The 14,287-nt window shown below is 35.9% G+C and overlaps 1 long non-coding RNA gene across 3 annotated transcripts in view; it reads left to right on the forward strand.

The window, feature by feature from the left end:
• Positions 1-14,287, forward strand: part of LOC144840093 (uncharacterized) — a 63,875-nt gene that overhangs the window by 297 nt on the left and 49,291 nt on the right. The window contains exons 2-3 of one of the 3 annotated variants that reach the window (XR_013611839.1): positions 12,146-12,234; positions 13,979-14,240. This is a non-coding gene — a long non-coding RNA (uncharacterized LOC144840093). Of the gene's footprint in view, positions 1-12,145; positions 12,235-13,978; positions 14,241-14,287 lie in introns of those variants that run through there. The other 2 variants (XR_013611837.1, XR_013611838.1) reach the window with 2 other exon arrangements.

Below are 14,287 nucleotides of genomic sequence, written 5' to 3' on the forward strand. Positions count from 1 at the left end.
TAATCTTTGATTGTCGTTGTTAACGCCATGGCCTATGGCGAGTTGAGTTACAGCTAAAGGAGTAGGTCAAACCAATAAATATAAGCCAAAAATTATGTAGGCCTACTATCGAATCTTTATTATATTTCTAGAATAATTAAGTTTGCCTGCCGATAAATCATTAATCAATGTACAGTAGGCCTAGGGTAGTACTCGGACGATAACACTATAAATGTACCCAATTGCTAAAATTGTACATTTTGACAAGCTTTTAGAATTTTAATAGAAACTTGCAAATATAACTGTAATAATTAATAATTTAGTGTCGCCAAAAACAGTCAACTAAATTCATATCTATTACATAGGCCTTCAAGGATCGGTACTCGAAGGAGTCTTTTGGTACTCGGATGCCCTCAATGTTTTGTTTATATTTCACATTTTTTCAATTAAAATTTTTTTTTTTTTTTTTAATATACAAATATAATCATTTTATTCTTTATATTTACAAAAAATTATTTATAATATTTGATTTTTATAGAGATATTGAATTACTTTTAAAAATGCGATCCACTAATTAATTTAGTGATTAATTACATATGAGGGTACGTATTTGTATTGTCAACTTTCTCAATCTTGTTATTGTCTCTTGAGTCGAGAAGTTGGTCATAAATTTAGTCTTTCCTTTGTGCATTTGTAGGCCAACCTTTTTACTTTCTTTGTTCAGGCGATTGAGCTGTTCTTCCATGTCCTTAACAGTTGTAGTTGTTAAAGCTACATCATCAGCAAATCTGAGGTCTGTTAGCATCTCTCCGTTTACGTTGATACCCTTTTCTTCAAGTTCTGCCTTTTTGAAGATATCTTCAACTGCTGCTGTGAAGATCTTTGGAGATATCGTGTCACCCTGCCTCACACCTCTCTTTATTTTGATGGCATTAGAGATGTCTTTATCGATGTGTATTTTGGCGGTTGCATTTGTGTAGATATCTTCCAAGATGGTAATGTATCCTTCTTGTATTCCAATTTTCTTCAGGGCATCAAACATATCTGTGTGTTCTATCGAGTCAAAGGCCTTCTGGTAATCTATGAATCCAAGACAGACATTCAGTTGATATTCATTTGACTTTTCGATTAGTTGGTTTACTGCTTGCAGATGGTCTATAGTTGAATAGCCCCCTCTGAAGCCTGCTTGTTCCCTGGGCTGGTTTTGATCTAAGATATGTCTCAATCGGTTTTGGATTACTTTGGTGAATATTTTGTAAACATGTGACAGAAGGCTGATTGGCCGGTAGTTTTTTATGTCTGCTTTGTCCTCCTTTTTGTGGAGTAGTATGACTTTCGCTTCTTTCCAGCTTTGTGGTATTTTCTTGGATTGCAGAATCTGGTTAAAAAGTTTGGTAAGTTGGATTACTGCCTCATCACCTCCTGCTTTAATTATGTCACTTGTTAATTCATCAATGCCTGGTGCTTTATTGTCTTTCATTTGTGCTATGGCATGTGTCACTTCCTTCTGTAGTACAGGAGGTAGCTCATCCTTCTCCTTACTATTTGCCTTACACTTTGGTGTATCCGTTTCTGGTTTAGTAGAGCTGTACAGATTTAAGGGTTTGTAGTATAATGTCATATTTCCTTTTTCTTGTTCTTTGCCTTCGTTTCTTTCTGACCGTTTTTACCATTTCAGCATATTCAATTTTCTCGGCTCGGGTTTTGATCTCTTTTTTCCTGAGATCCTTTCTCCTCAAGTTAAGCGCCTCAATTGTTTTGTCTTCTTCTGATTTGGTGTTTTCACTTTTCTTTGTTGAGGCTAGACTTGCTGCTTCCTCTAACATTACTGTTGTTAGTTTGTCGCATCTTTTATCCAAGTCGATGTCCTCCACTTCTAGACAAGCGAATCTGTTTTTCAGCTTCGGTTGGAATTCATCCTTCCTTTCTTTCAGTTTCATGATTTTGATGCTTTTCTTCTTTTTGTTGTTAATGAATTTGAGCCGTGCAAGTTTGGTGTTTATGCAGATTTTAGCTCTCACCAGTCGATGATCACTTGCGATGCACACCTTCGTAATGACTTCGCAGTTCTTTACGATTCCTCGTTGGCTGCTTAAAATGAAGTCAATCTGATTTCTGGTTGCTCCATTCGGGCTCTCCCATGTCCAATAGCGTGTTTTGTCTTTTTTGAAGTAAGTGTTAGTAATTACTAATTTCTGTTCTTCTGCGAATTCAATGAGCATATCACCTCGTCTGCTCCTCTCTTCGACTCCAAAGCTGCCCATGGTTTTCTCTTCTCCTGCTTTACGCTGACCAACTTTGGCATTTAGGTCTCCCATAACTATAGTGTATTTGCCTTTGTTGTCTCTGATGGCTTTATCTATGTCTTCATAAAAGGCTTCCACTTCCGAGTCCTTGTAGTCGGTGGTAGGAGCATAAACTTGGATTACACTCATAGTATCGTCTCTGGCAAGCTGAATAACCATAGCTACAACTCGGTTGGAATATGATTTTATTTCTCTGATGTAGTCTTTAAACTTGGCATGCAGGGCTGAAAATTAACGGTCGCCCGGTCGCCAATGGCGACCTTTATTTGGTAAGGGCGAGTATTCATTTTGTGATGGTCGACCTGTCTGGCGACTTCCAGAAACTGCATCCACCTACCTTTTATAACTAATCTAGGCCTAGCCTAATAATATATAAGCTAAGTTATAAGCTACAAGCCTAATGGCAGTCCCTCGTTTTTAAGGATCGCGAGCGCGATGCTCATCAACAACCTTCAAGGAGAGCAATTAATCGCGCTCCATCTCACAGTGCGAGGCTAGGTACCAAAAAAGGGGATTCCCCTGCCTGCATTCAAGGGCGAGTTTACTTCATCGCCTCATAGTGCATCCAGTACGGTGTCATAGAAATACCTCCTTTACAGCAAGCACATGTCCCAACCAATAATTTTTCCTTTTATGCTTACTGCATATTTTTATGGAACGAGTTTATAAAATATATTTAATTTTAAAAGGAAACATTAATAGGAGGTCTAAATATAATGTTTATTATTTAAAAAGCTCAGTTGCTTTAATTATGATTGTCATTGATTGATTATTTCTTCAAAAGTTCCAACCAATTTTGGTCACTCAAATCCTCCTCAAAACACGTGCTGATGTGTGACGTCATGATCTTCTAGAAGCTCTCTCAGCGGTAGCTCTCCCCAATTGTGCGTGCATGTGTGACACATGTAAACACGATTAAATATCTTTCTTAATTATTTTAAAATGATACTTTGTAACTTATTATCAATATTTTAATGGCTATTGCATGTTAGAATTGTATAATTTATGAAATACAGGTAGTTTTCTGTCTGATTTCTAGGCCAACAAGCTAGGCTAGGAAAGCTAGGCCTAGGCTAAAGACATGTTGGTCAGGATTCTCCAGGCTCCTGAAACCCAATCTAGGCCTACCCAGGCCATACAAAAAATTGGCTTGAATTTTTTTAATGACGATCCCCACGAAACTTTTTTACTTATGAATACAGGGACAATGTTTTTGTTTATCTTGTGACTTAGTTGGCATAGTTGTCGCTTGACGGAGTTCGCAGATTTCTGGTCTTTGAATGGCAGGATGATTCGCACTGGTATTTCGGATAAATCTGTTTCACCTTCTGCAGTGTTGTTATTGCTCTCTGCTGGTTTAAAGTTCTGTATGGTTGTTGTTATTAGTTCATCTGGATATTTCAGACGCTTAAAAATCTTCCTTAGAATTTCACATTCATCATTAAAAAGCTGGTGGGTCGACGATAGTTTGTAAGCCCGATTTAACATAGTTATAATAAGTGACCTTTTATACTTTTGTAGTGTAGCAATAAGCCTGTGTCTGTTGGCTTTCTATAAACCCGTGTGTGCAATTTTTCCAAATCTTTGGTTATCAGCATTCCTAGGAAAGGGATTGAATTGTTCACGGCAGTTTCCATTGTGAACGCTATCGCAGGATGGGTTGTGTTAAGTAAAGCTAAAAATTCATTGGCTGCTTCTAGATTTGGCATACCGTTTGTAGTATTTGGGCATATGGTTCGTAGATTCAAGGCGTTCCTCGATGTGGCACATAAATACATTTGCCATAAGGGGCCCTAGAGGTGATCCCATTGCAACTCCATCAACCTGTTCATACAAGTTACCATTAAATTGGAATAGCTGATCTTTCGTTGCTATATTGAGGAGTACAATTAAATCGTCCTTATCTAAGTTTAGTCCATAATTATCGTTGAACCAGTTGTTAGTAAATGCTTTATCAGCAATAATTTGAATTGTCTCGGTTAAAGGAACATTTGTGAATAAGGACGAGACATCATATGATACCAAAATATCACTAGCATTTACAACGGTGGAGCGTATATCAGCTGCAAAGCTAAATACATCATCTATTGTATATGCATTCTGGGATAGCGGTTTCAACTTCTCATCCACCCACTGAGCTCATTTATAATTGTAGATACCTGTTGCTGACAAGATTGGTCTCATAGATAACTTTTCTTTGTGTGTTTTAGGCAATCCATACAAATGAGCTAACCTTGATCAGGTTTGACAAATTGATTTAGCAATTTCTTTTGGAAGAATTTTATGAACCGTTGGAATCATATCTTTCTCATTTTTCAGGAGTGGATGGTAATGTGTCATTACATGTTTCTATATATAGCGCCACCTATACTGTCCCGACTTCTAAAACAGGTTACCATTTTGGTTCTTGGTATTTGAAGCCCTCTATCAGTCATATCCATGTGTAACAGCCATTTTTTTTTTTAAAACAACGAAGTAAGACTAAGAGTTAAGAACCAACTACTAAAATCAAATTTTGGGTTACTTTTACTTGGTACTTGGTTTGTTTCCTCCTGAATCTTCCACGAGGGAAATTAACTAGGAGGTCTCAGTGAAGTGGTGGTGCTGTTTAATTGGTTTGGACAAGGTGCTTGCTAAAATCTTCTTTAAAGTTTGAATGTTTTTTATGTTAACAATAGACTGCGATAGGGTATTCCATGTTCTAATAGTTCTCGAGAAAAAGATTGCTGGTAGATTGTGGATGAAGTTTGTGGAACTATTAACTGTTTGCTGTGTCCTCTTCTGGCCCTTTGACTTTTTAGATTCAGGATCTCAGTACTGTCTTTGCATATAGTAATATCTTGGTTGAGTTACTTGGTGGATTTCACGCCTGTCTTTCAGTGACTTCCAGCCTAATGTTGATAGCATATTAGTGACACTGCTATTTCTTGAGTAGTCATTTGATACAAATCTGGCAGCTCTTTTCTGCACCATTTCGATGGCATTGATTTGTTTTGCTTTGAATGGGTTCCAAGCAGCAACTCCGTACTCAAGGTGTGGTCTGACAAGCGTGGAATACAACCTTTCTTTAACGGCTTTCGAGCTCATGTAGAAATTTCTTTTAGTGAAGTTAAGGATTTTAGTGGCTTTGGCAATAGCATGTTGAGTTTGCATCTCCCAACCTAAGTCAGTTTGCAGGATAATGCCCAAGTAAGTGATTCGGTTTGTTTCTTGGAGTGCAGATCCAGACATCAAGTAGGTGGCATTTCCGGGATTACGTTTACGGGATAGCCTCATTGTTTGACATTTGCTGGTGTTGAATTTCATGTGCCAGCGCATTCGGTCTGATGATCAAGGTCTTGTTGCATTAGTTTTTCATCTTCTTTTGCGTTGATGTTTCTGTATATTAGACAGTCATCTGCAAAGAGTCTTGTAACACCGCTCACTTTAGTTTGAATGTCGTTTATAAAAAGGAGGAATAGATGCGGTCCTAAAACTGTACCTTGAGGAAAACCACTTTGTGGCAGCTTGATGTTTCACCGTTTACAACCACTCGTTGGAGACCGCTTGAGAGAAATGACTGGATCCAAAGCTTGGTCTTCCCCCTGATGCCATAGTGGTTTAATTTATGGAGTAATTTTCGGTGTGGTACAACATTAAATGCTTTAATAGAAAAATCTAATACTGCTACATTAGTTGTAATGTTCTTGTTATTGTTCTTTGCAAAGTCATGCACTGTTAAAATAAGTTGGCTTTCACATGAACGTCCTTTCCTGAAGGCGTGTTGGTTTTCCGCTAGCACTTGATGTTCTTCGTGGCTGTTTCATTAGGTGGCTGTCTACAATATGCTCAAGAAGCTTACAACACACTGTGGTCAGGGATATACAGTAGGTCGATAATTTGACGGTTCAGTTTTCGGCCCTTTCTTAAATAATAGAGTGATTAAAAGACTAGTATCAAAACTGCGCTAATTCAACAATCACTAAAAATCACCAAACCACGAAAAATAAAAATTATGTGCAAGTAAAAAGGCAAATTTTAGCCGATTAAAAAGGTTAAAATTTTGAGCAATTTAAAACACAACTACTATCACTGAGTACGCCCTCTAACCTTTACACATTTTAAATAATTTTGGTGTAGATTTTATAGACCTATGACCTTATAATGTTCTTTAAAAACCCAAAATCATGTGTAACCTTGAACTTGACCTCGCATAAATTACTGGTTTTAAAAGCGATGTTCATGGAAAATTGTAATTTTTTTTTGGTTACCCAGCGACGTTACATTGTAATGAATAATTCATGAAGAAAAATTATTTGATTGGTCAATATGGTATACATATAAGTAAACAGTATCAGGTGTCCGACTACCAACAATGTCCGAGTACCGCGCCCTCTACCCGGCCTATATTTTATTTGTATTTTAATATTAACTTACATGCTATCGAATCTCATATTCTATTAATATTTACATGCTATCGAATCATTAATAATTTACGTTTGCATTATAATCTGTAGACGTAACTATTGAACCTTTTTATATCTCATTTACGTACTATTAAATCTTTATGTCTCTCTATTTAATATTAGGGTTACCGAGAGTTGACTCCATTGTTATTGCCAGATTCAACTCTGCGTATGTTACCATGCGCGCTATGTCATTGACGCGATTATTTGACCATTGGTAAACACATTTTTATGTATTATTCTGAAAATAATTGAACTGTAAACATAATTCTTTTGAGTATTTGTTTATTTACATATCATTCCATCAGATCAACTATTTTTTATTTCCATTACATCCAACCAAACATGTAAAAAATGTAGTTAAAATATCGTACTATCTAGCGCATACGACCATATGCGGTAGATTGTTTACTCAAAAACCTTCGAACGGTCCAGTGACCTTACCCTATTCAACCTTGTTTTTGTAGTTGAGCCTCTCATGACCTGGGATTTGTTTGTCTTCCTACGCCAAGATAATATAGTTCTATACATGCCATGTGCTTTTTTTCTCTGAGAAATATTTATAAGTGCCAAAAAAACGTTTTTTTCTCGATATGAAGCCTTTATTAATCAAATCTTTTAAAGAAAAATCTCACATACCATAAAGAAGGTCCATTTATTTCATTTTTGAAACATTGAAAATTATGTGAGGCTCAACTACAAAATCACTATTTTGTGATATGATGTCATCGTAAGCCAATCAAAGCTGAGCTTTCCCGCGATCGGCAGAGCTCACGGTTGAATGATTTTGGATTCTGGCTATTTGATTGTTGGACGCGAATCACCCACAGTGGAATGTTTTCACTCGCGTGTACCGTGAAGTCACATGGTCTCTCTGTACTGATCGTTAACTACACAAATTTAGAACAATGAATTTGTACGAATTCCGTTTTAAAATAAACAACTTTATATATATAAACATTTAATAACAGTTTATTGATATTTCCAATGTTGATAAATAAAATAAATTACTATAAAACATACTTATCTGTAATTATTTTAGCGAAAAATGGCGTAGTTCATACAATTGTCGACTGAGGGCATAATTTGTTTACAACGTTCGTGGCTAAAAACTATCGTTTTCGGCGATGTTTTAGACCCTATATTTCGAAAACTAAAAGTCAGATTTTCGTAATTCTTTCTTTATTGGAATATTGAAACAAAATACTAACAGATAATGTTTAAATTGGTTGAAAAATTACAACTTTTAATTTTGCATCGTTATCCCTAAATATTGGTAGTGATGGGAAAAAATAATGTTGAACTGACTCGACGTTTCTCGAGCACTCTTCTATCGAATCTACATTCACTTTCAGTATGAATTAATAATTTATGTACGGTACTGTTGAATCTTTATATCTCATTTACATACTATCGAATCGTTATACAATTATTGCATTAATAATTTACATACGGTATTGTCGAATCCTTATATCTCATTTATATACTATCGAATCTTTATACAGTATTGCATTAAAAATGTACATACGGTAAATTGTTGAATCTTTATCTCACTACATACTATCGAATCTTGGTTTTTATTATTAGTAATAGGGTGTGTTATACATGTAAGTGTTATTCCATTGTAATATATTGTTTGTGTTTTCAATAAAGCAACGTTGGGACAAATACGCACCTTCTACAGCACTATTGCTGGCCGCCAGTCGAGTTATTAGAAATTCGTATACAGTACCGTACAGACACTTGCATCTTATTTTAGTATTTAAAACTCATTTTAAATTGATTTATATATCTGAAGTTATAAAATAATGTAGGATATTAAATAAATAAATTGCTGTTATCATGTTATTGTAAATAAATTAGAAGTTAACAAATTATGATTGCGAACACTACTAGTTACTTTACTAATTAATTAATATACAATAACAATACTGTATATATATGAACTTTATTGAAAAAATATATTATTTCTTAATAATTGGCTTATATATTATATTAATATACAATACAAACACCACAATGTATTTTATTGACTTTATTAAACATATATATCATTTAGAACAGTTAAAATAAGTAATCATTGATTCGCCATTTTGTTTAAAAGAACGTATCGCATTCAATCTGTAAAAAAAGAGAATAAATTACATAATGTAGATTGTTATTTACGTCCGAGGTAAAGAAAACCTGTCCAAACAATGATAATCAAAGATTACAAACCAATGACAATCAAAGCTCACACAGCGTTCCATACAGATTACCGTTATTATTGAACTAGCGACCGCTTTGGTTGGTGGCCGCTTCGACTGTAATCCCTATTAGCTAGGCCTATCCTGTTACTTGTATGGCAAGTCTGATTATATCTGTATCTGTATATACAATAATAAATAATAAAATTAAAGACTTCATATTCAAAATGACACCATTATTTTTTATTCAGATAACAAACATGCCGATCCACAAAAACCTTTGTTATGCTTAGGCGTCCTAGCTAGCGAGGCCGATACACGGCGCTCCATGTAATCGCTCTATGCGCTACTGTGATGCGCAGGGTATGTTGATTTTTCGTCAGGTACCGTTTTGACAGTCATTCGTAACCAGATTAGTTACTTTCAAATAGTAAAATATTTACGGTGCAGTGTCCATATTGATAGTATATACAATTAATTAATCTATCTACCGGATTTCGTAAAAAAACGTGAAACATGCAGATCTCCGTGTTTGGCAGTGTTAATGGTATAAATTCCAAAGCTTAATTCTTTTAGAAACTGATGAAAATGAAGTTAAAAGTGAATTTTTCACCTCGCAATTCCAGAATCGAATGTGTTTGATCAAAATAAAATTAACAGTAACGATACAAACGTGTTCATCCGTGTCTATTGTGCATTGTATTCAGCCGCAGCGGTCAACTGTGAGGCGCTACCGCATTCGGTCAAAAAATCACTATAATAAAACAAAAATGCAACGCTTTTGTTACTCAGTCAACTGCTCTCACATTTATTTGGTCAAACAAAATCAGAAATTCTTTTAAAAATGAATAAAACTTAAAGGACAACTTGACCGAGGACCATACTTTAACAACGTATTAGGGATGTACAATGATTTCAGAACAATCGCGAGATTAAAGATAACGCCACACGCGCTCGCCGTACAGCCGTCGCCATCAATTGCTGTGACGTCAATGGTGCATCACAAAATCTACTTAATGAGTTTTCACTGTTGTTAACATACAAGAGATAGTTACCGTCTTCAACTGCTAATTTGACCTGTATTAGGCTTAAATTTGCCAAAATGTTTAGTCTGGTATTTTGAAGAAACACTTCAACATCCAGATAGGCAAAAGAAACAAGAAAAAAATTTAACATTTTTATTTTTTACGATTTATTTAAAAAGTGTGTTTACTAGAAATGTTCGCGCTTTATGAGTCCTTTAATACAACTATGTTAAGACAATTTGTCTTTTTGTGTATAAATGTATCGCCGAAAATGATCGTTTTTAGCCATGAACGATAAACAAATTGTACCCTCAGTCGACAATTGTATGAACTGTAATTTTTCGCTAAATTAATTACATAAAATTACGTTTTTAGTAATTTATTTTTTATCAACATTGAAAATATCAATAAAATAGGTTATTAAATGGTTATAAAATAGATAAATTTGTTTATTTAACGGAATTTGGACAAAAGTTCATTGCTCTAATTCGTGTAGTAATGATCAGTACAGAGAGACCATATGACTTGACGGTAATGATCAGTACAGAGAGACCATTATGACTTGACGGTAATGATCAGTACAGAGAGACCATATGACTTGACACGCAAGAGGAAACATTCCACTGATGGGTGATTGTAGTAATGATCAGTACAGAGAGACCATATGACTTGACGGTAATGATCAGTACAGAGAGACCATATGACTTGACACGCAAGAGGAAACATTCCACTGATGGGTGATTGTAGTAATGATCAGTACAGAGAGACAATATGACTTGATGGTACACGCAAGAGGAAACGTTCCACTGATGGGTGATTGTAGTAATGATCAGTACAGAGAGACCATATGACTTGACACGCAAGAGGAAACATTCCACTGATGGGTGATTGTAGTAATGATCAGTACAGAGAGACAATATGACTTGACGGTAATGATCAGTACAGAGAGACCATATGACTTGACACGCAAGAGGAAACATTCCACTGATGGGTGATTGTAGTAATGATCAGTACAGAGAGACCATATGACTTGACGGTAATGATCAGTACAGAGAGACCATATGACTTGACGGTAATGATCAGTACAGAGAGACCATATGACTTGACACGCAAGAGGAAACGTTCCACTGATGGGTGATTGTAGTAATGATCAGTACAGAGAGACCATATGACTTGACGGTAATGATCAGTACAGAGAGACCATATGACTTGACACGCAAGAGGAAACATTCCACTGATGGGTGATTGTAGTAATGATCAGTACAGAGAGACAATATGACTTGATGGTACACGCAAGAGGAAACGTTCCACTGTTGGGTGATTGTAGTAATGATCAGTACAGAGAGACAATATGACTTGATGGTACACGCAAGAGGAAACGTTCCACTGTTGGGTGATTGTAGTAATGATCAGTACAGAGAGACAATATGACTTGACGGTACACGCAAGAGGAAACATTCCACTGATGGGTGATTGGCGTCCACCAATCAAATAGCCAGAATCCAAAATCATTCAACCGTGAACTATGCCAATCGCGGAAAAGCTCAGCTTTGATTGGCTCACGATGACATCATATCAGAAAATGGTGGTTTTGTTTGAGCCTCACGGAATATTTTTGTTTCAAAAATGAAATAAATGAACATTATTTATGGTACAGTATGTGTGATTTTTCTCGAAACTATTTGAATAATAAAGGCCTCATATCAAAAAAAATTTTTTTGAATAGGGTAAGGTCACTGGACCGTTCGAAGGTTTGAGTAAACAATCAAGCGAGTACAGCCATATTTTATTAACATTGTTAAATTTCAGAAAACCTCTGCAAAATGGCCGAAAAACTGACACGCCATCTTAATTTTTATGAACGTTCTATACGCACGTATGTTAGATCGTCAATTTTAATTTGAAGCACCCGGGGTTGTATCCATGGCAGCAGTCGTTATGTGATTGGTTAATGAATTTCAATACCGGCCAATCACCGTCTTGTCTCGTTTGCAGACTGAATATGAGTGTAGACAAAATAAACAAACCCATCATAACACGAGACTCGCATGTTGCTGCTGTCGTAGAAAATATTGAAATTTCAAAAAAATAATATAAAGATTGTACATGAAAAGAAGCAATGTATTTGTACCTCACTAAATCACTCACGCAGACTACAAAGTAGGCTAGGCCTAGTAAACTATAGTTTCTTCTAAATTTGCTAGGTAGGCATACTAGTAGTAGTTGCTGGTTGACCGACGTACCTCAAGGGAGTGGACAAGGCATACAGTATGTACATGGCGACGTTAAGAAGGTAAGCTTGTGTTAAACTTGTTTTTGGCTCTGACCTTTGTTATTGAATTATATACATCTATAATATAATGTTCCTATATCTCCTCTTAAACTGCAAGTCCCTGATATTGTCCCCTTCATCAATTAGTCTATTAGAACAGCAAATTTGTATGAAAAAGGTGTGTTTTTGACCAATTTCTTTGCAAGTTAAGAAGAATACATACAAACGAATTGTTTATTTGTACTGTATTAATAATATGCAGTGTTCTCCCCAGGATTCACATCAAGCGTCATCAAACTTCATAGCGCTAGCAAACAGTAAAACGATCGTAGCCTACTTTTTTTCGCCGGTAAACATACGCGATAAAAAAACATTTTTTTGCATTCAATACAATACAATCGTCGGGGAGAAGTCCCCGATGAAATAAAACTAGGCCTACTCATCCGTAAGACACCACTAGTTGGCCTGAAATAAGACTTCATAGCGCGCTAGCAAACAGCAAAACGATCGAGCAGCTAACAATGAATTGCGTCTAGCAAATCAATCACGCCTAGCAAATCAATCGTGCCTTTGTCATTTGATGAGATGTGCATACGTTACTGACGAAAGAGTAAATCCCACCGATCCATAGAGAGTCGATTAATTCAATGTGATATTGAAAATATCATTGATATTTTATATTTAATACACATACAATTTTTACAAGAAAAACAATACAATCAATCATTGTTTTAACTGAAAATTTTATTTACAATATACTAGTTACCGCATTTTAGACGATGCAGACAACATCCAATACTAGAGATCGAAAGAAAGACATGGCAGTAAGAAAACATATGTTTACATCTCTCGGCGGCGGCCGGTGAAAGCGTGTCCCACTTTGTTATGCAGTCTTTTGTTTCTTGGCTTGTAATAATTATCGTCTAGTGGTCATGTCACGTGTCTCGTATGCATTAGGCTCTTTATGCATGCCGCGCCTCAGCTCTAGAAAGTACCTGCCTGTTATTAATCTATTTTTAGATTCGTTGTGGTTGATATTTTTAAGCGTCACGGATAAGGTTTTAAGCGTCACGGCCGACCGTAAAGCGTCACGGTAGAGAACCCAAGCGTCACGGTACTGTGACGCTTCAAAGGCCTGAGGAGAACACATAATATGGCATAAATTAAAATCAATACAATTTTTATACACCAGGGAGGTAAAAAAACCCTTTGATATCAGGTGACCTGTTAGACTCTTTATTAGAGGTAATCCACCTCTATTCACTGTACTGGGAATCCTAATATTTATGAAACGGTGTTGCTTAGCTAGGCCTACCTAGCCTAGACCATGCATGGAATAATAGAATAATATTTTAATAATGCCTAGTCAAAAACAGACACTACATCACACAACAATATTAATAAACGAATATAAATATACAAATAATAATTTGTATACATAATACAGAATGTCACATTATGCCTAACATTAAACACCCTCGACAATACATGTCATCGAGGATCATGTATACGCTCTCAGCTCACCTCTGGCCGGATGGCTACATATCGCATCCAGCTAGCTGCAGTCGCTACTAAAATTCCATGCCATTTTCAAACACCATTATTCGTCCAACTGTCTCTTCAAAACATTGTTAAAAAAATGCTCTTTCCGATGTTTAATGTGGACGAATTTCAATCAATTTCGCTTGTCATTTCAATTAATAGTTAATTACAACCAAATAAAATTAATGTTTCAATACAGTAGTATAATCTTTACAATCAATAGGATGCTGAGATCCGGAGATCAAATGGTTAATCTGTGGCTGCGACACGATCAGCTCCACTCGCCTTAAGAGTATGTACATTGCACAGTACTTTTGGTATTTGACACAGCCAGAGCTGGGATTAAAGGAGTGTTACAAATCCCTATCTTGTTATTCCTGCTATTTCTGTTGTTAAAATGTTAGATTGCCTTGCTCCATGCAACAACACTATATAGATCATCCTAAAGACCGACGATACAGGTTTAGGTCATTGGCATACATAAGGCAGTGTGAGGTATTGACAAAATTAGGAAGATCATTGATGATTTTGA

The sequence above is a fragment of the Antedon bifida genome, chromosome 4 (genome assembly GCF_963402885.1).
Source record: "Antedon bifida chromosome 4, ecAntBifi1.1, whole genome shotgun sequence".
NCBI classification, from domain to species: domain Eukaryota; kingdom Metazoa; phylum Echinodermata; class Crinoidea; order Comatulida; family Antedonidae; genus Antedon; species Antedon bifida.